The 25,154-nt window shown below is 44.8% G+C and overlaps 1 protein-coding gene across 9 annotated transcripts in view; it reads left to right on the top strand.

Moving 5' to 3' along the window:
* ADGRF5 (adhesion G protein-coupled receptor F5) overlaps nt 1–25,154 on the top strand; it is a 99,390-nt gene that overhangs the window by 21,723 nt on the left and 52,513 nt on the right. For 3 of the 9 annotated variants that reach the window (XM_081828391.1, XM_081828389.1, XM_031030471.2), the window contains exon 1: nt 9,756–10,178. The exons of 1 other annotated variant lie outside the window; for it this stretch is intronic. The gene's annotated coding sequence lies outside the window, so the exon portion shown is untranslated. Of the gene's footprint in view, nt 1–9,754; nt 10,179–25,154 lie in introns of those variants that run through there. 5 more of the 9 variants (XM_006727568.3, XM_031030475.2, XM_081828392.1 and 2 more) reach the window with 4 other exon arrangements.

Raw genomic sequence — 25,154 nt, 5'->3', positions numbered from 1 at the left:
AGTTTTTAAACTTTCAGTTCTTTTTTTTTTTTTAAAGATTTTATTTACTTATTTTGACAGAGAGAGATAAACAGCGAGAGAGGGAACACAAGCAGGGGGAGTGGGAGAGGGAGAAGCAGGCCTCCCGCGGAGCAGGGAACCCGATGAGGGGCTCGATCCCAGGACCCTGGGATCACGACCTGAGCCAAAAGCAGACGCCTAATGACTGAGCCACCCAGGCGCCCCATAAACTTTCCGTTCTTGAGTGTTCAATTTCCTGCTTTCTTAAATATATCCCTAACCCAGGTTCATGAATGCCATATGAATAAAAATTAGGGAGTCCGTGAATTTGAATGAGAAAATACCTTTATTTTCACTAACCCCCATTATAATTTCGGACTTCCTTTAATTAGGAACTTAGGCAAAAAACCACCACAGTATTAGCTGTACCTATGACTTTGTCACCAAGAGAAATCCCAGGTACTTTCATATCACATTACTAGGTTGCAGATCCTCAAACTCCAGTTTATTAAATTTATTAAATTAAAATTGTGTGGTTATTAAACCTGCCTCATTAACTCTTTTAATTGAATACATTAACAAAGAAGTAAATATATTACTAAGCCCCATGATGTTTTGATACTTTGGTAACTATATTGCAATGTCATTATTTTCCTTTGTAATCTGTGTATTTTGTTTTATGCATTTAAAAACATAATTCTGAGAAGGATCGATAGTCTTCACCAGATGGCCAAAGGAGTCCATGGCACAAAAAAATTTTTACCCTATTTCACAAGTGCTTTCAGCCAGAGTCAGTGAAATACAAACTTTTTCAGTCTTTATATGTCTAAAAATATCTTTATTTTGCTCTTGTCCATGAATGTTCTTCCAAATATGGTGCCAGATGATGTCACCCTGGAAAAAAACACAGGTGAGAAAGGACAGTGGGATAGATCCTACACCAAATGTGGGGCATGCCAACTTTTAAAGATCAGATAGAGGAAGAAAGGCCATGAAGGAGATGGTGAAGAGGAACCGGGGATGGGGGGTGGAGGGCGGTAGGAAGAACATCATAAGACTGGGTGCCACAGAAGCCAGAAAAATATGGGGTTTCAAGGAGGAAGTGGCCAACTCTGTCCAGTGGTGCTGCAGGGTCAAGGAAGGTGAGAACAGCAAATGGGCCATTGACCGTGGTGACGTGGAAACCATGGTGAGCTTTGTGCAGTACAGTTGACCCTTGAACAACATGGATTTGAACTGCATGGGTCCATTTACATGGACGCTTTTTGAGAAATGCAGTATGTTATTGTAAATCTATTTTCTTCTCCACATGACTTTCTTAATAGCATTTTCTTTTCTCTAGCTTACTTTATTGTAAGAATACAGCATATAGTACATACAACATACAAAATATGTGTTAATCAGCTATTTATGTAATCGGTAAGGCTTTTAGTCAAGAGTAGACTACTACTAGTTAAGTTTGGGGGGAGTCAAAAGTTATTTGTGGACTTTCAACTGAGCAGGGGGTCAGTGCCCCTAACCTTCACATTGTAAAAGGTCAGCTGTCCTGGTGGAGGAAGACTGGTTTAACTGACTTAGGGGCCAGAGAAGAAGAGTGAGAATATGGAACACAAACCTATGTATTCAGCTCTTTGCTCAAGTTTTGCTATAATGGGGAGCAGGAAAACGCTACAGTCAATGGAGACAGAGAGAGAGATATATATCAAAGCAAGGCTTGTAAAGAGAGTTTCTGGAGCATGTTTGTGTGCTGCTGGGACTGATCCATTGCTGAGGAAGTAAGAGGAAATGGGACCCAGAGCCAAGTGGAGGAAGAGGTGGGCCAGCAGGAGGAGCAGGGACACGTCTTCTCAAACCAAAGGGAGGGCCAAAGAGGGCAGTGCAGATGCAAGAGGGGGTTGAAAGTTTGTGTGTAGGAGGATGAGCGTTCCCATTTGATTGATTCTGTTTTCTCAGTGAAGTATGAGGCAAGGCTACTGCAAAGAATGAGGAGAGAAGAGAAGGTATGAAATGGTCATTCTGAGGAGTGAAAAAAGTAACATAAATAATGGGACTGTCAGGGGCGCCTGGGTGGCTCAGTTGGTTAAGCGACTGCCTTCGGCTCAGGTCATGATCCCGGAGTCCCGGGATCGAGTCCCACGTCAGGCTCCCTGCTCAGCAGGGAGTCTGCTTCTCCCTCTGACCCTCCTCCCTCTCATGCTCTCTGTCTCTCATTCTCTCTCTCGCAAATAAATAAAATCTTAAAAAAAAAAAAATAATAATAATTAAAAAAAAAAAATAATGGGACTGTCAGGCTATGTGACTGTAGCAATTCCACCAACAATTAGCAGGATGTTGTCTGTGAGCTGTAGGTCTGCTCCCAGACACGATAAGAACTGCCCTTTGACATACTCTCCCCATATTCCCCACTTTTCTCTAGCCTCATTGCCCTCCTGTTATCTTGACTCTCTTCCATATAAAAGCTTCTTTGAGGACTTAAACTAATTCATGCTTCTATATAACTCACTGGAAATAGACAATATGTCAACTTTTCAAAGGCTTTTGAGTCAGAATAGGGCTGTGCCTTCACTTAAAGCGATTTGTCTCCAAAAGTGTAATTTTAGGCATTAGGGACAAATGGATGTAGGTTTTTCTGTTCTTTCTCAAATCCTGCCACAAAGGTGACGGCCTATCCTACCGATGTCACCTGGCCCCATATTTTTCAGACCATCACGATGCCATTCGCTACACTTACAGTTTAGCTACATTCCAACATGTTAGAATTATTGAACTTTCTTCCATGAAGGAATATAGGCGCTGGAAACATTGGGCTACTTTATGATTTAGGGCATCATTTCAGGCACTAATTAAGTTGTGAACCGAACATCCTAAAGAAACGTCTACAGGTTTAACACAAATTTAATATCGTCTCTTTCTCTACTCAGTAATCACCACTCCATCCTGCCACTAGGTCCAGGGATAAGCACCCTAACTGTACTGTGCAGTTGTCTCAATTTAGGGGTAAGAGGAGAGATAGCTGCACAGTATCCTGTGGGGGCGGGGTGGGGACAGGCACCAGGGCACAATGTTGAAAGTCCTGCATGGGAAGACAAAAGGTCTAAATTCCAATTCTGGCTCCGACGCTGATGGTGCTGTGACCTTGGTTGCCTCCCAGTGTCCCTCTGCCACTAGAGAGCTAGAATGAATGATCACTGGGCCCCCATAGTATAACACTCTTTGATTCTTACTTTTATCCTGGCATGAATGACTCCGCAAACTCATATTTATTTAGTGGTTTTGGCATCATGGCTGTTCACTAATCAACTTGATAAAACGCGAGGGAGAAAATACCTCTGTAATCAGAGGCACACATGGGGGATATTTTCTTTCGGGGTCAGAAGTGCTGCAGCCCTGAAAACAGTAGAGAGCAATGGAATATAGATGGGAATTGCCCTTATGGGGACAGGGTTTTGCAAGCCCAAACTCAGGGCCGCCACATGTTTGTAGAAGACGCTCTCTGTTACCTGAGATGTCCGATATCTGCTGATGCAGATCAGATGCACAACAAAGGAGCAGAGATTGGAACAGGAGTGGCCACCCAGTACACATGGACAGAAGATGTGCACTTTAGAGGAAATGCAGCTTCCTTCTAAATAGATTCCTGCCAAGACCAAGATAAGAAGGAATACACATGTCCTCAAATAACCTGCTCTTCCCCATGATGCTGACAGAAGTGTGGGGGGAAGGACTGAAGGAGGAGGAGTCAATGACAAATTTGGTCAATCAGTGACCGACGTCATGTCCATCAGAGCTGCAGCATGTGGATGACATATGTCATACTGTGGGCATCAGCAAGCACTTCCTGTTATATGAATAGCATGTCTCCTGTGAGAACTGAAGGTGGAACCTGAAGGCTGGGGATGACTCACAGGCCATTGATGGTCAGCCCTCCCCAAGGAAAGGTCAATAAAGGTCAAAAGAGGGCTGTTAATGACACCTCTATGGAGCCATGTCCTAAATCTGCCTCCATTTCCCCCATGTGCTGTCCTTCCCTCTTCTGGGAAAATGTAGGGGAGGTAATCCTGGGTGTGGAGTCCAAAACAAGGTTCCATATGGGGTGTGCTTTGGATTTCTGACAGAAGCCAGAGCCATCTCTGGGAACATAAAAAGGCGAGTACAATGAGGCTGTCAACTGTATCTAACTGGTGCGAAAGATGGAAGCTTTGGGATCTTCCATAGCAAAGTAATATAACTCTCTGGAGGATATATACACAGAGAAGGTGTAATAACTCTGTTTATCTATTGGTGGAATGGGCCAGTAACAGCAAGTGCAGATTAAACCTGAGAGGCCCCAGCCGAGTGTAAATATAATCAACTCCAATTAGCAGAGACGCTGCCAAGATATACACACAAAAGATAAGAATAAGACCATTTGTATACTATAAAACTGCCCAATTATTTGTTGGTTCCTTCCTTGCGTAAGGACAGGTCAGTGCCAGAGGGGAATTTTCCTGGCCTTGATATAGAAACACCAAAAGAGAGCTGACCCTGGGCCACAGGGGGTCAAAAGGGTTACTAACATCTGGGTGTAGATTAAAAAAACCAGGGCTTACCCTGCCAAGACGTGAAGGTGGGAGGGTTTTGCAAGTTGAGCCGTTATGCACTTTTGTACATACTTTTGCTGTGTATATGCTAATGCTGTGGCATTCACAACTTTGTGTGTCACACTTCCAAATACTCTTCTTTAGTGAACAAACTAGGCATCCCTGTCCTCAAGGAGCTTACATGCTAGGTGAGAGGGGTGGAAGGTGGAAACAGACAATAAACAAAACAAATAAGTACATTATTGTGCATGAGAGATCATATGTGATATGGGAGAAAAAGAGTCAGGGATGGCAAATTGGGAAATGTGAAATATGGCAGTCAGCAAAGGCCTCACCAAGAAAGCATTGTTTGGACAAAGTTGGGAATGAGGTGAGGGAGGCAGGCACAAGGATATCTGGGCAAAGAGTATTCCAGGCAGTGCAAAGACTCTGAGATGGAATTGTGCCGGGCTTGCAAGGAGGCCAGCATGGCTGGAGCAATGTGAGCAAAGCGGGAGAGAAGTAGAAGAGGAATCGAAGGAAGAAACAGTGGGAGGAGCAGAGGTGCCTGGGGGTGTAGGCGTTGCAGAACACTGACGGCCCTTGAACTTTGACTGTGTGAGGTGGGAGCACAGGAGGGCTGAGTATAGGTGGACATCACAGCGTACTTTTTATGAGGACCATTCTAGCTGTAGTCTGGCACAGAGACCAGTTAGAGGCCACGATAATAATGCAGCCAAGAGATAATGATGGCTTGATGAGAATAATAGTAGTGGAAGGCGTAAGAAATGCCCAATCGTGCATATATTTGGAAGGTAGAGATGACAGGATTTGATGACAAATTATAGAGTGTGCGAGGGAGAGCTCAAGGATGACTCTTTGAGTTGTGGTCTGGGCAACCTGGAAGGATGGCCATGCCCTTTACTAAGATGGGAGAGATGGTTGGAAGAGCTAGTTTGGGAGGGCAGATCATGATTTTAGTTTTGGTTACATTCAGTTTGAGATCCTACTGAATATCCAAGTGGAAATGTCAAGTAGGCAGCTGGATATACGGGTCAGGAATTCAGGAGAGAGGTCCATGATAGAGGAGTGCATTTGGAAGTTATCAGCACAAAGATTGAAACCAGGCTGGAGCTCACCTGAGAAATTAGTATCAACAAAGAAGAGTTGGACCACGCCAGTGTTAAGAGGGGAAACCAGCAATGGATGAGATGGAGCAGTTTCATTTTCTTTTTGCTTTTATTGATCACCTTCTCTATGCCAGCAGTTACTAGTTGCTAGCATATAATAAATAAGACTAGTTCCTGCCCTCAAGCTGCTTACCCTGAATTCATTAAGATAATCATTTGGATGCAGTGTGGTAACTGCAAAAAGACATAGACCTGGAATTATGGGTCCAGGGAGAAGGAACTTGTCCCAGGCTGGGAGGGATAGGAGGGTCCTTGGATGAAATAACACCTATAACTTAGAAGGAGACTAAAAGTTACCTAGGTGAGCAAGAGGGAAGGGCTGGGCAGTGAAACAGCCTGGAGCATGCTGGAAATATGTGTTAATTTGGTGCCAACATTTCTGCCTGAGAAAACAGCTCTGTACGGAATGAGGTGATACCCTCAAGTCCTAAGAGACACGTCGTGCCTGTAAACACATATAACATGACTGGTGAATTAGTTACTCTGAATGCACCACCGCAGTCTGTTTGGAGAAGCTTGGGTTTGACCTGCCACCGACTCCAACATCTTAGAATCCAGGAGAAGGGCCTCTGTCATAGCCACTGGAAGCCTTAGCCACGATAGGGCAAAGTCTCCCCATCAGCAGCTAATTCTGGTTTGCAGCCGAGACCATATGGTGGTTCCATTTTTTATTTGTCTTTGTTTTCATTGTAAAGTGAGTGGGACAAGCACAGAGTGTTCCTAGCAACAAACAGGACTGTGGGTGAGAGAGGAATTGCTCTTCAGGGAAGCGAAGGGACAGCCACCTTGACAATGCCCCGTTCCGTGTCAGAGAGACAACGGCGCCCACAGCCCACCCACAACCCAACCCACGCAGGAAATCTTAGAGCAGAGCATTTTAAAAGAAGCATTTACTCGCGGAGCTCACTCTGACCACGGGGTGTTTCTTCAGGTAAGACCTTGGTATTTACAAAAAGAGTAACAAAAAGACTTGGATATCAAGCTCCCCGCCATTGTTATTTTTGTAAATATCCAAGTCCAGCTCCCAGCCATTGTTACTCTTTTTGTAAGTACCAAGGTCTGCAAATTTCCCTTTATCCTGGAGTGAGCTCACTGGCCCCCTGGCGTTTAGTTCTATCCTACAATTACTTTCCAAAGCGGTCAGCCGGCAAAATTCTTTTAGTGTCTTTTACTACCACATTAATGTCCAGTGTCCTCCTGGTTTTTCTTCATTCCTCCCCAACACAGCTGGTGTCATTTATCTACGTTTATCCTAATCCACTCAAGTTACTCCCAAAAGAACCAATCTCATGACAAAGACAAGATATATTTCAAAGGCATCTTCCAAGGGCCAATCTCGGCTGAACTAGAGGCAGACCTGGCAGAAAGCAAAGGCGAAGACACTGCCAAATCCACACAGGCAGCTGTATTATTACCGCAAAAATTTTCTTTCCACAGAGTTAACAATAGCCAACACTTAGACCTGCTCCCTATATTGTTACAAGCATTTTAATCTTCACGGCAACACTGAGGTAGGTACTATTATTACTCTGATTTTACAGATGAGGAAACTGAGGCACAGAAAGATGAAATAACCTGTTCAAGTTCCACGGAGCTACTGGTGGGCAGATCTGGAGTCCATACTCTCAACCCCAGGCTCCTCAGGGTTTTCGAGACGTAGGTGCTTTTCCACTACTTATATTTCATATTATAGATTCTTAATGTAAGAGAGAATCTGGGATATCTTTGTCCATTTCCTATAGAAAAACTTAATACCTCAAATATCTAGCACGGGAAATTATTTTGGAATATTTTAGAATATGATTTAAGCCATCTGGCTCTGTGTGTATGTGTTTTAATGCTCTGCCTGATACTTTCTTAGGCCAAGAGTAGTATTTTATATAGACTCAAAAGATTTATTCTTCATGGTGATTCACCACGTTACTATTTTTAGCTTTTAGCTACAAATAACAGAAACCCCAACTGGAACTGGTTTACATAATAAGGACTTTTACTGTGCCTCTAATGGTAAATCCAGAGGTAATGTGCATCCACAACCAGCCTCACGTCCAAGCACGCCCTGCCGCCCAGCAAGGAGAATGAGATCAGCGTGCTTTAGACCAATCACGATTAGCTCAGGCCCTAGGGAGCAAGTTGCCTTCCCTGAGTTCCCCAGCCAGACTCGGGCTGGCAGCAAGGAGAAGTGGAGAGTCAGCTGGGTGGGCAAATACCACATCTCCCAGTGATGATGTTGCAGGATTTCTCTGCCTTCGGTGCCCGTGGGTCTTGGTCACACCGCTTTGAAGAATGAAGAGGTAGACCAGACGAAGAGTGGTGGGCAGCAAAGCAGAGTCTATTGAGCAAGAGTATAAAGCTCCCGGAGAAGGAGGGGGGCCCAAGAGGATTGCCCCTGGAGTTTTTAGTTTAGGAGTTTTTATGAGCTCTTTTGCAGAACTATCTTAAGCAATCAGGGTGTGCTGAGTCATGCCAATCAGGGCTTTGGCCATGTATCTGTCTACCTCTTAGGTTCATGTCCACGTGCTGATGGCCTTTTTTTGCTGACATCTGGGGGGCTTAGGTCTTAACTGCCCCTGGCCCGTGATATTGACAAATGCCTTGTGGTTAACTGTCTTATTTTAGGCCGTTTTGCAGAAGTCATTTCTGCAAAGGCTGCAGAACAGAATGCTAGTGTGGTCCTGTCTAAGCTGCAAAACAGGATGTCAGTGCTGTTTTATTTTAGCTGTCCTGACTCCATATTTTCTTGTTGGAGACCCTGGCCCTGACTGCCTAACTGTCCAACCAAGTCCTAACCACGACATGGAATGGACTAGAGAGTACAGTTGAGAATCAGCACCGAGAAGTTAGAATGATATTGTAAAGTTTCACCCTCCTTTTTGTCAAAATTCTTAACTTCTGTCACAAGCCTGAGTACCACTGGCAGTTGTCAACATGCCTAAGGGTGATAGCTTTGACCGGATGGGAAGGTGGGCGAAAAGGAGAGTTGGTGTGGAAAAGGACAAGAGTATGAGCTTGTAGGATTAGAGCCCAGGACCCCAGAGAGTCACAAACAGTTCTTGAGCTCCTTCTCTATGCACGCTCACACTGGAACCTGTAAACTCAGCAGGACTGTAATCCACTTTCACACATAATAAAACCAAGTCTCAGGGAAGCATTGTAATGTGTAAAAGGCTACATAAATAAAAACCCCGTGGGACTACAGTTTGAATCCCTACAGTCTGACGCTGGAGTCCTTGCTCTGATATTATAAGGGTTTCTCTAAATACGGTCTGGGGATTGCCTGCATCAGACTCACCTGGAGCACTTACTCACAGTGCAGATTCCTGGGCTCCAGGCCTCATTCATTAACCTCTCTGTGGGGACGAGGTCCAGAGTAGGAAACTGATCATTGCCCACACTAACATGTAAGAACCAGTGAATGATAATCTATTCCTTCTCATCTGTGTTCTGACCTTGGGCAAGTCACTGTTTCTCCTTGGGTCCCAGTTTCCTGACTTGTAAAACGAGGATGGGTAGGTAGGTCACTTCCAGCTCAAAAACTCTGATTATAATTCATCTTTAAACCCAGCAACCTGACTGCAGCTTGCCAACTGGCCCTTTTCCATGTATCTTCTTATCTTTAAATATTATTAGTGTTGTTATCAAGATGATATTTTAAGCATCACAGCATTTGAGGCATAAATATCCATAGGGTTTTCCTAGAAATCTGAGAGAACCAGCTGTCCCCTTCATGTGGCAGATTTGAAGTGCAGCTCTCTCTAAAGCCCAGGGCAAGGGCTAATGACAGCTTTAGGTCTTCTCATACTTGGGGGAATTTTTTTTTTTTTTTAATTCTCTGACTTCTTGACACTGCCAGAGATGAGGACTCATCATTGTTTTCCTTCCACTATGAAAACACAATCTAATTTAGCGAACATCTTTCGAAGGTTTAAACAAGGCATCCTACACCACTCCTTAGCTCTAACCCATTTGGGGTTTGCTTTGGTTTCATTTTCCTGATTTTTTCTTTGGTGAAAGAAAAGCAAGGACCAGGAGCATTGACCAAACAAGTCTGGCCACTCAATGGAGAGGTTTCTAGATAAGGAGGATCTGAAGGACTTCCCATGGGCGTAAGGGAAATCGCACACGCCATCCGGGGAAGAGGAGCAGGAAATCACTTCTTGTTTTTCAAACAGAAGCAAGCCTCTCACGGTTGGCGCTGTGAGGCTCGGAGGACCACAGCAGGGGAGGCGCGGGACAGGGGTGAGGCTGAGCTTGGCACGGAGCTGCCAGTCCTGCCTGAGCCCTCACAATGAATCCTGCTTGGCTTTGTCTTCATCGGGTGTAGGTTTTCTTGGAGACCGCGGGGCAAATGGCCTCCTAGTGGAAACCTGGATGGTTTTAGGCGTCTGATCAGAGCAGAAGGCAGCCTGGGGACTGCGGTGCTGGACAGGTAACATGTCTTCTCCTGCTGTGGTTCACCTCCCTCTGTAGGAAGACCTCACGGGCACCTCAGTCAGTTCAATACTCCTTTTAAGGCAATGCCCAGTTTTGATCCTTTGCCTGATTTTCTTTTGTGTGGCTGCGATATGTATGTTTCCAGCGTAAAGTACATTTGGTCAAGAGCATTGTGCAGGCTGTTGGTCAAGTTGATGAGATTGTCTTTAGGGAGACTGAGTATCATGCAACCACTTGGCATCTTTTAAGGGTTTTCTCTATAATAAAGAGAGCTTTCCTTTTTTCTCCTTTCTTTCTTTCTTTTGTTTTTTTCTTTTCTTTTCTTTTCTTTGTTTTTCTTTTCTTTTCTTTCTCAATGAATTTTCCCATCCCTGAGCCAGAAAATACCATAAAGACCAGAGGATTCGTGAATGCTGCTGTGAGTGTTTCCATGGCCAGGCAGCCATGTTGCGGTTGTGTTGACGAAGCAAGAGGCTACACCGCGCACTCTCTCAGCTCCCAGGCAGTCACCGGTGCAAGGGGTGATCTCCAAAATGTTCAGTTGTCACCTCTCACCCATGACCGAGGGGAAGGGTTTACGGTCAGGGCTAGGAAGCAAGTCAAGAAAAGTGCTGGCTTTAGGAGCTGGGCAGACTTGTCTTGAGCATTCTAGAAGGAGGAAAGGCTCTCTGAAGTGTGGCTTGCTTAAGCCATGTTTTCTTATGCTTTTTAGAAAGCCAGACCATGCCACTTAGCTGGCACTCAGGTTTTCCTTTCATAAAGGGTTCAGGTTTTTGGTCTTTCATTTCTCAATTATACCAGTAGCACAGGAATATATTCCCACTGTCATAGAATATCTCACACTCTCCAGTACCCACTCTTTTCTTCTCCTCCCCCCAATTATCCTATCAATAGTGTGCTGTGCATCTTATCAATTATTTCTGTCTTCTCAGCTCTCAGGATAAGCCAGGGCACAGAGTACAGTAAATTCTCATTGTCAGATTCCTTTACCCATCTTTAACAGCACCTTCTCGCACTAAAAGATAAAATGACACATGGGGATGTGAACAGCTCTTTTAGCACTTAGAAAAGTCTGAAAGAGTTTTACTCATTTTTATCATTATTACTTTTATGTTGATTTTGGCTTTGGCAAGTAATATTAATAATAGTTCCCCACGGATTAAACTCTAGATTTCCCAACTGGAGGTTTGGTCCTCTCTCGAAGGCCATCAAAGGCAGCCTTGTTTTGGAAATGAAAGAAGAAAAAGAAAGGAAAGGAAGGGAAGAGGAGGGTAGGGGAAGGGAGGAGAAGAGAAATGAGAGGAGAGGAGAGGAGAGGAAAGAAAAGGAAAGGAAAGAAAAAGGAAAGGAAAGGAACGGAAAGGAATGGAAAATGAATTAGATAGATGGATGAATGGATAGCTAACTAGCTAACTAGAAGCTAGTTAGATTAAGTGGTTGGTCCAGGGAAGATAGGATGAGGGTGGGAGAGATTCCTTTTTTATTTCATGGATGATAAATTTTTTTTAACAGATAAGTTCACTTTCTACCTCTTTTAGCCTTCTGTAAAAGAGTGACCTTTCATTTTTGAGAATGTTATGAGACAAATGTTATGAGACAAATGAAGAAGAAAAAATCACTATGAACAAGTTGGTATAGGTCATGGAGAGACGGTTTGGAAGGAAGTTACCAACAGGCACTGTCAAATCCAAGAATAATTACAAAATACTTTCAGTTGTATTTCCTTGGCCTTTCCAAGTTTTCTCTATCCTAAACTAGAAGGCCACTTGGCCCTGCTGATTTTGGATATTCTGTAGTGCTTCTTGAGCATCCTGTTGAATTTGCTTGCCTGGATCCCTCTCCCAGTCGTGGTTAATCCAATTAATCACTTCACTGTACTGCATGGCAGTAGCCCTGGCAGAGACTGCCTCTTCTTTCACCCCATCACAGGGGAAGCAGATGTCTTATCTCATTTTATGGAACACAAAAAATGGAAGGTTCAGAGATCAAGTGGTTTGCCCAGCATCACACAATGGATCTTTTGGGGGCACCAAGATAAGAAAAAAACCCAGGTCTCTGGCTTTCCTACCCCATTTTGGGGCAGTAATGTGAGGCTAGGAGGCATGAGGAATAGAGAATTAACATGATTGGCTGGATCCTGTCAGCTTTGTAGCAACATGGATTCCCAGTTTTGCTGGAATTCTATAGATAGATGAAGCTGTTGCCCGGACCAGATTTTTTGCAGATTCCAACACTTGCTGTCCATTAGTATCACCCCAGAAATTAACAACAACAACAACAAAAAACAATGCCTAGACACATCCCTGGAGCAACTAAATCAGAATCTCTGGGCATGGCATATATTTTTTTTTTATTCTCTGAAGTGACTCTTTTATATAGCTAGGGTTGCGAACCACTGAGTCCTAAATGGAAGGGAGGAAGTGGCTAATGGGATTGAGATGTTTTGGTCATCAAGCCTTCAACTCATATTAGCCTCATATCAACTCATATCAATTGCAGAAGCAATCCTTGTTCATGTGCCTGGGAAGTCGGGGTCGGGAGTGCCAGCAGCTGTGAGCACATGAGCAACGTGTGTTAGGATTCTGGCTTCTGCTGCCTGTGACAGGAGCAGACCCATCTCACACCTGCATGTGAGAATGCAGAGTTTTCCAGCTCCCCAACAATGGCAATGCCACTCCCCCGACTTCTCTGCAGATACACTGGCTTGCTGTTCCTTGCCGAATTTTCAAAACCAGATTAGATGTTTTAGGTAAACAGGATGTGCTCTTCTAGTGCCAAATGATTATGGGGGCCATCCATTTTATTCCATGTCACTTTAACACACGTGTCCCAATCCCCAGAAAAAAAGGGAAGGCCGAAATACTAATTATCCTTTGCATGACCCGCCACTTTCTGGATTGATCTATGTATGGATAGACAATAAATCAGGGTTGTTTTTAAATCATAAAACGTGCCCCTAGAATCCTCTCCCCTCCCCACTGACATCTCTCAATATAGTTCAAGCTAGTATGGCTCCTCCATGTCATGTTTGTGTCCTGTATAGAGAGCGCTAGGAGGGGCTCTCTCAGCTTACTTCCATGTCCCCGGTGCCCATGAGTTTCAGCATATAGTAGATACTACAGGAAGGCTTGATGACCAAAACATCTGCATGGGCTTTGGGTATGCTATGAATTCACAAGTTACTTACGCACTCGGCATTTCAACTCATATTGCATGATTCCAGTCCTGAAGGTTCAATAACTGACATCTTGCCTATTTCCTAAAAATCATCCCCCAAGTGAAACCTTCAAAGGCACAGTTTGGTGGAAGCATCTGTTCTGGGTAGACTTGCTAAGTGCTATGGAATTACCAAGGCAGAGAATCTTTTCCTTTAGTTAGCTTGCACTCTTTTTTTTTTCCTTAAAGATTTTATTTATTTATTTGAGAGAGAGAGAGAGAGAGCATGAGCTGGGGGAGAGGCAGAGGCAGGCTTCCCGCTGAGCAGGGGGCCCGATGCAGGGCTCAATCCCAGGACCCTAGGATCGTGACCCGAGCCAAAGGCAGACGCTTAAACAACTGAGCCACACAGGTGCCCAAGTTAGCTTACACTCTTAATAGGAGGCAACACACAGGCATTGGGAATCTTAATAATAACTGGTAATATTTGCTGAGTGTTTATCACGTGCCATGCTGCTCAGTGCTTTACCGAAGTTGTTAGCTCAGTTAGTTGTTCCAATAACCTATACATCGGGTGCTATTATGGTGGCTGTTTTATGGATGAAGGGACACACAGTTGTAAGTAAGTTGCCCAAGGCACACAACGCCGGCAACTACTATAGTTGGCAGTCTGGCTTAAGAGTCATGCCTGATGACTATGCGATGCTACAACACTCACAAGGGCACTGCAGAAGCATGCACACAATGGAGACAAGCAGGGCAGTCAGGAGAAAGATGCATCTCTGGAGGAGACAAGAAAAGCGGCAGTATGGTATAAAGATTAGGAGTCCAGACTTTGGCAACAGACTTAACTATTTTACCATGTGACCTGGGGTGTTTTATTTAATTTACTCATGCCTCAGTTTCTTCATCCGTAAAATGGGGACCTTGATAGTTCTACCAATATAGGATTTAAGGATTAAATGAGCCAAGCGCTCGCAGAGTGCTTAGTCTAATGCCTGGCCTGTAGCAAGAGCTTGATAAATGAGAGCAGTTGTTGCTGTTACTGAGGAAATAGCAAGACCCGAAATGAGTAAAGCTCAGAAAGGAGGACTAGGACATTTCAGTTGCCAAGAATGGTTTGAGAAGGAGCTGAGAGGCAGCAATCCATTCGACCAATATTTATGGTTAATATTTATGACACATTTTGCAGAAGAAGGCACAGTGAAAGCTTGTGAGTGGTCAGCCCACTCTGTATCCAAGTGTAGTGGAAGAAAAGTGTGGCAGGGCTGGGTTCACATTTAGGTTGTGGCGATCATGCTCGCCAGGTGAAGGAGCCCAAATAGTCCCCGGTCACTTGAGAACGTTTGAAGAATTTGAATGTGGTAGACAGCAATCTATGGAAAACAGCATTCTAGGCAAATGCATTTGCTGATGGTGTGTTGGGTTATTGAGCAGGTGGGGGAAGGAGTGAGGAAGTCCATTCAAGAGATGGCTGCAATCATCCAGGTGTGGGGTGATCATGTCCAAACCAGGGTGGTGGCCAGGGGACAGCAGGCGGCAGCAGAGACAATGACAGGACTCAGTGGCTGGTTGAACTGCTGCTCCCAATCCTGCTTACTACCTGTGGCGTGAAACCAGAGAGCGAGGCTAGCCGTTGGCAAATCTGGGAAGAGCTGGGTTAGGAGGTAGCAGGGGACAGAAGAATGACAATCAGTCTTGGGTAAGCTGAATTTTGACCCAGGTGAGAAAAGTATGGTTGGGGAGCCGCTCCTGATATGTAACAAAGAGATCAGGGTGGAAATAAAGCTTTGGGAATTCTCACGTAACTTGATAACGAAAAATATGGACGTGGGCAAGCTCCCTAAGAGAGAGGGTGTCAAGGGGGGATGAACAAAGGACCCCGGACAGTTTCTGGCAGGCCCGTGATGGGGCTGTTGTGGATGAGAAATCACGGGAGGAGGAGGGAAAGGAGTAAAAATTGGAGTGATAAGAGACCCAGGAGGAAGGGGGTCGGGCGCCACAAAGGAAGAGGCACTAAGTGACTTCAGAAACCAAGAACCCAGGGAGGAGAAGGACTCTTGAAGAATAGCATTGACGACTATCAGACTGTTCAGATTAAAGAAATCTTGGAGTGTTCATGACTTCTCAGGATATGTATTTTTGGGGAAAAAAATAGCTTTTCATTTTGAGTCGCACGCACACCTTATTCTTGAAGTCTAACAATCCCTGGAGGGGGGAATGAAAATTTCAGAGAAATGAAGTCACTGGCCAAAGATAGCAATGCCTTGTCTTAGGAGATGGAGGGGGTAAGGGCTCCTGAAAGCAGGAGACACAGAGGGCTAAGGTGGTCCTGCCAGTTCTTAAAATGTCGGAATATTTTAAAACATGTTGTAAATTGCTGCCTTGAGCCCCTGGAATGCCCAGCGTGGCCCCCGCCCACCTCCACCTCAGCCACCCGGCCTGCAGACCCTCCCGCAGACGCCCGCACTCTCCAGAATGACAGCCTCCAGGCCTCTGCATAGTGACCAGAGACTCTTCCAGTTGGTCCATTATTATTATGCTTAATACTCCAGTATTCTTTTGCCTCTCACTTGCTGGAGGGTAGAACCACAGAACTGTAAGGCTTGCACCCATTCCCAAGCCCTCTGATGCTCTATCCAGCACAACAGCCAACCACAGGGCTACCCTCCCTCGAAACTGGAATGCACCCCTGGCATTGTTTTGCCGGGGCTTAGGGAAACCCCTCCACATGGTAAATGAAAGTAGCAAGATAGATGAGATAAGGGCCGAGTTAGGAACTTCATGTTTTCATAAAGATGGCAATCTTTTGCTTAAAGGTTAAAACCCTCCAGGGATTTACAACAAGGGAAGAAGTATAAAAGGTTATCAACGCTGCACACATGTGCAGTGTGTTTTGGAAAACTTGACCCCATTGTGTACAAACAAATGTTCCTCTGTAATCTGAGAGTTCTGAGCCACCCTGACACAATGTTGTTGCAGGACCTTAGTTCAAGGCAAGGGAAAATTAAATAGAAAAAAAATTTTCAAGGCAGTCCTTTAATTGGCATTGTGGTTCGTGTTCGTGTTAAATAAATATTTAGCTTATCGTTCGGCATGTGCGAGGGATGAATCATCTAATTAAATAATGTCAGCAAAGATAAGTCTTATCACCTCTGCAGCTGAAAATACAGATCTATGAGGGCAGGCTCTTAAAGTTATACCTGAGGATTTTTAATCTGTAGTTCTACAATTCGGGAGGGAGGTTACCGATGGCACCCTGTGTCTCACGGAGATGAGCGAAGAGTAATAATCCCAGAAAGATTTGCAATAGGAGCCCTCCTGAAATCTGGTATTACCATTTAGTATCTACCATCAAAAGGAATCTGCTTTGAATTATTCTCCAGTCGTAGAATGATGCATGTGCATAGCTAATTTCAGTCTCTCGCCTACTATTTTGATCAGAAGTACATGTTTAAAAGAATAGCTACGTGAATATGTAGTCTGTACCCAGAACGTGCAAAGCAGGGAATAGGGAGACACGCCAGTGGCTTCTTTGAAAGGGGACAGTAGCTTGTCTTACTTAGCCAGTCACAGGCCAAGCTTTAGTAGGAGGCATTGTTCCCCTTGATAGAGTCCTCGCGTGCAACACAATTAGCTTCTTTCTTAAAAAGAAAGTCACACACATAACATCACTACTGAGTGTGACGGGAAAGCACAGTAGGTTACATTTGGGAAAAATCTCCACTCTCTTCCACCTTGCAACCAAATTTCTTAAGTTCTATACACTCACTGTCTCCATGCTCTCATCTCCCACTCACTGGACAACTGCCCAGTGCAGTGCAATGTGATTTCCTCCCCACTCACTCCAAGGAGAGTCCCCTTGCTGAGAACACATCATGTGTCCAAATCCTATCGGCAATCTCAGCCCCCTTCGTATGGTCCTTTCAGCACCGCTAGACATAATTGACCACGTTCTGCTTCTTGAAACCTGACCTTCCCTGGTTCCAGACTCTCTTCTAGCCCTGTTCCTTCCTGCCTCTCTGGTCTTTCATTCCCAAACGTCTTGGCTCAATCATCTTCTTTGACAGGACCTCTGGTTGTTGGAATTCTGTGGGCCTCAGTCCTAGGCTGTCACTCTACTCTCTCTGCTGGCTTCCTAATCAATCTTACTACTCCTGTGGTTGCAATTACTGTGCCTGCCCTGGCTTCTGCTCACCTCAGTAGCCCTCCCACATCCATCCCCTGCTTCCTTTTGGCATTCCAGCCACTCCAGTCCATTTGCAGCTCATTGAATGTGCCATGCATTTTTTTCTACCTCAGGGCCTTTGCACAAGATCTTCCTTCTGCCTGGAACCCTCACCCTCGTCTCCATCTGACCTCTCTTTTGTTTTCAGCTAATTCCAACTCACACTTCAGATTTCAGCCCCATTAAATACTTCCTCCAGGATACTGTCCACAGATCCCCAGGACTAGGTCATGTCCCTCTCTTGATAGGCTTTATTAGACAGTTCAGCACAGTGGTTAAAAGGGCCTCTGCAGTTACATTTCTCTGGTTCACATTCTGGCTCTGCCACTTACTACCTGTGTGATTTGGAGCAAAATATTTAACCATTCTGTGGCTCAGTTCATTTCATGTCATACTGTTCATTAGCTATCCTACTAAACCCCTTGCACTGGAATTGCTGTGAGCGTTAAAAGATTTAATACAGTCAATGCTCACCCACGGATTACTGTTCTGATTACTCTCCTTGGTCACACTTTCACGGTCATAGTGAAACAATGAATTGTGTCACTGATTCTTCAATTGCTTATCTCTTCCATTAGACTCTAAGCTCCATGGAGATGGGGATCATTCTCTCGTTTTCTGTTGCTTCCTCTGCACGCAGCTGAGTGCCTGGCACTTAGCAGAGCTTAATAAACATGCAGTGAATGAATGGAGAAATGGATACATGAGTAAGGGAATAAATAGAATTGCTCCATGATGTACTTAGAACAATAAATACAATACAAGGAGGAAGGTTAAGGGCCTAGATTAAGAGCAGGTGTTCGGAGGAAGTAGAGACTATTTATAGCTGAACAGAACAAGGACCCTCCAGCCAGGAGGCTGTATTTTGCCTTGTCGTTGAAGGACGGATGGAATTTGAATATGCGGTGATTTTCCTGAGTCCCAGGGGCAGGGAAAATGGAGATTACCAAACCAAGTAAATGGCAGGATTATTTTGGTTTTGTCAAACACTGAAGAATAGTTTGACAATAGTAACTGCCCCTCCCCACTTCCAGGATTAATTCTCAAAGATTAGTTTTTGCATTTTTACTTTTGCATGAACACTGGAAAATCCCTTACCCTATTTTCAATTATGAAAAATCAACCCCCTTCGGTGGTGAAAATCTGTTCGATCCTTATTACATATGCTTGCTCTGGAATATAAAATCCAGGACATGGAAGGCATTGAGTATCAGTGAAAGCAATTGCTTCTATTCTAAAAGCAATGGGGAGCTGAACAGGGAATAGCATGTTAGAAGGGTGCTTCTGGAAGATTAATCCTGCATCCATGTAGACCATGGGGCAGGAGGGAAAGAATGGAAGCCATTACAACGGTGCACGTGAGGGACAATGAAGGCCTGAACCGTGTCGTAAGTCAGAGGTGGGTGGGATAAATACAAAAGAGAGTTATGGTTAGGCTCAGAAGTCTAAGTGAGGTTACCTTGCCTTTGAAATGAACGCGAGAAATTTTAGACTCTTTGAACGGTAATGGGACTTCCGAGGCCAGCTCCCATACTGAGTGCAGTCAATTCTCTACCTTTGCTGGTAACACAGTTGAGACCCTGAAAGATAAAGGGACTGGCCCCAGATCACACAACTGGTTAGTGGCAGAGTGAGGCTAGAACTCATAGTTCCAGTTGCCTAATCCAGTGTCCATATAGAGAAAGTTTTCCATTTATTCATGTTGCTATCCCACCAGGAAGGCCTTGTAACCCAAAGGGTACCCCTAGTGGAATAGACTGCTTAGCTTATAATTTTGCCACTCCTGCCTGTCAGCTGTGTGGTCTTGGTGAGTTGCTCCTCCTTTTAGCTTTCCACTTCTGCCGCTGAAAAGTGGAGAGAATTGAGTGGTCCCACAGGATCATCGAGGGGGTTACATGACATAATCCTTGGAGAGAGCTTAGCGTCATGCCTGGAACAGAGTGAGCACCTCATAAATTACAGGAATCTATACTTGTCATCATCATCTTTGATGACAATTACTATCCACAATCTTATCAGAAATGGCTTGCCTGACTGGAGGACATCATTATTATCTAGAATTTTAAGAGTGCTCAGTTGGCCTCCTGAGTCCTGACTTTGAGGCTGACAGCCCTTGCTAGGCCTCAGTTTTCTCATCCGAAAAACTAGCGGGTGTGGGGAGTGGGGCAGTGCTGGAACTAGAGATGAATTCTAATTTGTTTTCCAATTCAGACAGTGTGTGTTTATGCTCTGTTCGGATACACCAATAATTCAGTTTTCATAAAGGCATACTCAGAATAAGCACTCAATAGATGTTGAGCAGTAGACAAGAGGGTCATACTCACCCTTTTTAAATAAAAAGTAGGGGGGGTATCATTTTTATTGCATTCTAATTAGTTTTCCAGGGCTGCCATAACAAAGTCCCACAGACTGGGTGGTATAAACAACAGAAATCTATTCTCTCACAGTCCTGGAGGTTAGAATTGGAGATCAATACATCAGCAGGGGTGATTTCTTCAGAGGCCTCTCTCCTGGGCTGGTAGATTGTCATCTTCCTCTGGGATCTTCCCATGGTCCTTCCTCTGTGTCTGTCCATGTCCTAGTCTCCTCTTCTTATAAGGCCACTGGTCATACGGGATGAGGGTCCCCTGTAATGACCCCATTTTAACTTAATTACCTTTTTAAAGACCTGTCTTCAAATAAGATCACATTCTGAGGTACTGAGGGTATCAATTTTGGAGGGACACAGCTCAGCCCACAACAAATTACAATGATGACCAGGCCCTCTTGTGCTTCGTGGGCATGATCTCCAACGTCTATAGCAATGCTGCAGGGCGGGTGCTGTCATCCTCGTCATTCCTATCAGCAGACAGAGGCTCGTTGGGGCGAAATGTCTCACCATGGTTAGTGGTGAAGCTTGAATCAGAACACAAGCCCATTTCGCTTCAAAGCTGATGCTCCTTCCACTCCAGTCTACTACAGGAAGGAGGGAATCACCTGAGCCCCAATGCCACCACGTACTTTCCAAGTCACAGCAAAAATAGCTCTGCCTTCTTTGGGGCCAGTCATTGTTCGGGAGAACAATGCCCTCCTGGGGACCATGGCTGAGCCTATGTCACGGTGGTTGGGCAAGCTGCTCAAGGGAACTCCCACGAGGGGCACAAGGGACTGCTAAACCTCACCCTTTCGGCTCCTTTGTTCCCTCTGCTGATGCTGTTCTCCTTCTCCTGAGGTTCTCTTTTCTTTCACCATTACACATGAAAGCATCGCTCATCCTTTAGAGTCTGGCCACGGACCCTGGTCACTCCCAAACTCACCCCACTTTCTCCCCATCCTCAGCTCCAGGCATGCTTATCACCTGCACACTGCGGCTCACTTGGGAGACAGGGGGTGAATCTGGCTCTCTTCCTTACTAGCTGTGTGTCCTGGGTGAATTCCGCAACCTCTCTGGGCCTTTGTTTTCTCGTCTATGAATTAGGATAAAAATACCTACGTCACAGGGCCATTGTGAGAGGCAGACTAAGTGAGTTAACCTATTTACTGCACTTAGCACCGTGCCTGGTATATAGTTAGACATTCAATACATAGTGGTTTTTACGTTGATGTTTTTCAGTCTATGTTTGGCGCCTTTCCAATGAGACTGAGAGCTTCTTGGGGGCAAGGACCATGACTCATTTCAATTTGTGATGGCAGAGCACAATTTTGGGGCTGTAGAAAACACTGTATTTGTCAGCGCCTAAGTGTCCACATATTTGAGGCATGAAATACAAGCTCAAGTAACAGCCTCTGCTATTGGATTTTATCAGAAACTATTGAGTAGCGGGTGTCTGGGTGGCTCAGTCTCTTAAGCATCTTGATTTCGGCTCAGGTCATGATCTCAGGGTCCTGAGATCGAGCCCCACGTTGGGCTCCATGCTGAGCATGGAGCCTGCTTAAGATACTCTTTTTTTCTCCCTCTGCCCGTCCCCACTCCCGCGGGTGTGTGCTCTCTCTCTCTCTCAAAGCAAACAAACAAACATCACCTCGGAGCCCACACTTCCATTAATCCATTCATTTATTCACCGCTGACTGATTGCTTCCTAAATGCATCCCCTCAAGCTTCTGTTTCTACATGGTTTCTTTAGTAGAAAGAGCTATAGGCTGGTGATGGAAGGTACTAGAGTGCAGGGGAATGTGGAAGGAGCAATAGATTGCTGAAAATACAGGTCTGCAGACCTCAGACTTCCCTATGCATCAGAAACAGCTTGGGTGGATATAGAATTTTGGCTCCCATCCCCCAGAAGTTCTAATTTAATTGCTCTAGGGTGATTTTAAAACAACAAACAAGCAAATGGAAAAAAGAAAAATAAGAAACTCCCCAGGTGATGGTTCTGGTGTGCAGCCAGGGATAAGAACCCCGGGAGAAGATGATGCACAAATACCCCAGGGGACTTTTTTCTTTAGGCAATGCTAAGGGGAGGGACCGCGTGCTAGGCTAAAGTAGGGAGCAGAGCCCTGAGCAGGAGGCAGGAGGAGGCACCAGCTCGGAGACTGAGCAAGTGTGGGTTCACATTGGCACCTCGCCTTCCTCCTCCCCAAGAGGAGCCAGGAAAGTATCTAGGCTAAGAGTCCCCAGGGGAGAGGGGCTAAGGATACCAGAGGGCATGAAAATGCAGAGCTGTGTAGAGCTTAGGAAATAAATCATTTCCAGAATGAATCCCACAATTGCCCTACTTAGATGGAGCTGGAAATCACAACTTGATGATAACATTGGGGCACCAGACCTCACAGTCGTGGCCATTTTGTGAATATGCTTCTAACCTTGCAAAGGCATGCGAGCTCATTTGCTCCTCTTCACCGCAAAGCCCCCCCCCCCCGCCCCGCCCCCCACCTTGCCAATAAAGTCTGGGCAGGTCAGGCCTGATGGAGGGTTTCCAGGAGAGCAGTTGATTTGGAGCACTGGTGGTACCTAAGATCCAGGAGAACAGTTCCCTGGTCTGTTTCAGGCCAGGTTCACAATGGCGGTCCTGACGCATAATCACTGTGCAAGGGAATGTCATTATAAGACTGCTTCAAGGAAGCCAGACCCCCACCCTGCAAATGCAGTGCTGCTGGGAATCCTGAGGACTTATTCCTGGCATTTGATGTCGGGACGCTTGATTTCCCTCTCCCTGTCTTCTAACTTCACAGACAGGAAAATAGAGCCAGAGAAGATCCGGAAGTTGCTCATCACCCCGGGGTTTGTACTGTGCATGAGATCATATTTCCCAGCTTTTTCTAAGACAGAGCTGGCTCATTCATGCTGGTGAGTTTTAGTAGAGAATATCCACGATTTAAAATTTACAAAAAGAAAGAAATTGAGAACGACATCAGATAATTTTCTTTCTTCTCTGCCTGTTTGTCTCTGTGTTTCTTGGCAGTTGTCTGCCATTTAATCCAGGAATGCAGAGTGAATATGAACTTCAAAGGGATTTACAATTAAAGGGACCCTCCTGAAGATATATTGCCTTGAATCTGGGGTTCTACTCCCTGCCTTTAATTGGGTGAATTTGGATTTTTTTTTTCACCATTAGCCAAGTTAAACAGCCTCCATTGGCTCCTCATGGATGAGAATAGCTGTGAGCTGAGGGTTAATGAAAGATTACTGATATAGATAAAGGCAGTTTGTCTTCAGGTATCTCCCAAAATGTAGGAACCCCAAAAGCTGCACTGATCTCAGTTGGTGTCACTGTTCTGATTGGCCAGGCCAAAGGTATGACAAAACAAACTGGTTGTCAAATATTTTTAATATTACCTTTCCATCAACATGGTAGCATTCTTCTTTCAAGTGGAGAACCCACCCTTACCCTTACTGTGGAAGCAATGACTGGGTCCCTGTTCTCATTTTCCTGCATCCAGAGAACATTCCCTTCCCCACAGTGGGGTTCCCGCTACATCTCTATTGACTTGTGAGTTTGTTGTCACTAAGCAGGTCAACAGAGAGAAGAGTGTTAATTTCATCAAGAACTGTCCCTAGGGAAGCTGCAGGAAGATGGAGACAGTGGGCAGTATTGGCCATTGGCCTAGATACCAAAAGGACCAGACATGGCCATTTGGGGACATTATAATTCTTGCTAATTCTGACCCCAAGGCCACCACTGGGAAATGGTGGAAAGGATATAGAGTTAGCTCTAGTCCCTCTAACACCTGGGTCCCTCCCTGGCTGTCACAGGTCAAGGGAGGCTCATTAACCATTCAGTTACTATATCTCATCCCCTAGATTAACTGCCTCTATCTGGAAGCAGCTAGTCGAGTGCACTAAGGTGGGGTCTGAAAAGGTTAAATTCTCTCCTAAGTACCCAGTTCATCCCAAGAGCAGTTGTTATCACCAGGCTCAGTCTGCTCAATATCTACAAAAGCCTGTTCCCTTTGAACAAAGAATCGGTTGCTACGATTGCCCTACAGCAGATGCATCTGGTTGGGATATCTATTCTCGTAACCCAAATTGCAAAGCATTTTCCAAAAGCCATTGAGTTGCAGAATTTTAAAAATGTATTTTGATTGCCAGATCTGCAAATTGGGTCAGTTTTCCAGGGCCTTATGCTTCCCTTTTTTCCACTGGGGAAGAGAAAAAGAAGGCAGCCAGCAGCTGGTGATTGGAACACAATTCTCCCTGGCATGTAAGTCTTGGCTACCATCTGTGTGTTATCCTGGCCACGGTCCCCTGGCATTCGCTGCAACGCCTGGGCCGAGGCCTGCCCTTCCTGATGGCTGCCCTCTGGATTCCACTAACAACCAGCATGAAACACTGCAGCTTGCCCCCCTGTGGCTCTTCATGGTTTTTAATCATCTGAGCTTCAGGAAAGTCTGTGAGAAAATAAGAGAAGGTATAACTATCCCCGTTTCTCAGATGGGGAATATCGGGCTCAGCGAAGATACGTGATTTACCCAAGGATACACAGCTTATGGTGATCTTGGATCTTAATCTGTATCTTCTGCCTCTTGATCTACTACTCTTTTCACGAAAACTCACGGCCGTAAAAAAGTCAGTGGGAAAGGAATCTGTACGAAGTGGTTTGTCTGGGTCCTCAGACCCGAGTGGATTGGAATGATGCAATCTGATACTCGACTTTTTAAAAGCAGCAATGATTAATCGAGTCACCAAAAAACTTCATCTTAATCACCCAGCATTATACAGAGGTAGCTATCAAAAATCAGTGCATAAGATGGGACACATTATATGAATATTCCATGTTATGCACCCTATTACTATAAAAGACTATAAAATACAACATATTTTTATGACTAAGTCCAGGATTTTTCATACTTAATGAGTCATAGCCCATTAATATGCATCATAAAGTCAATTTTAATGGGTTGTTACCAGAATTAGAAACAAAAATAGGGTAAGATAGGATAGGATCGAATTGAAAAAATCAGAATGTGATGTATGTAGCAAAGGTAAGTATTGTCCTCTGAATCCTTCTGTTTATTTATTATGTGTACTGGATCACGATGTTTGAAGTATTTCTTGCTCAGTGGTCTTTCTCTTTTTCCTGCTCTGCCCCCTCCCCTCTTTCTCCTTTCTCTTTCGTTCCCTCTCTACTTCTCTAAGTATATAGGAAAGGTAGCCAAATATCTGCTACCTTT

The sequence above is a fragment of the Leptonychotes weddellii genome, chromosome 8, assembly GCF_054177405.1.
Source record: "Leptonychotes weddellii isolate Sample4059 chromosome 8, ASM5417740v2, whole genome shotgun sequence".
Lineage (NCBI taxonomy): Eukaryota > Metazoa > Chordata > Mammalia > Carnivora > Phocidae > Leptonychotes > Leptonychotes weddellii.
This window is presented reverse-complemented; position numbering and strand designations above follow the sequence as displayed.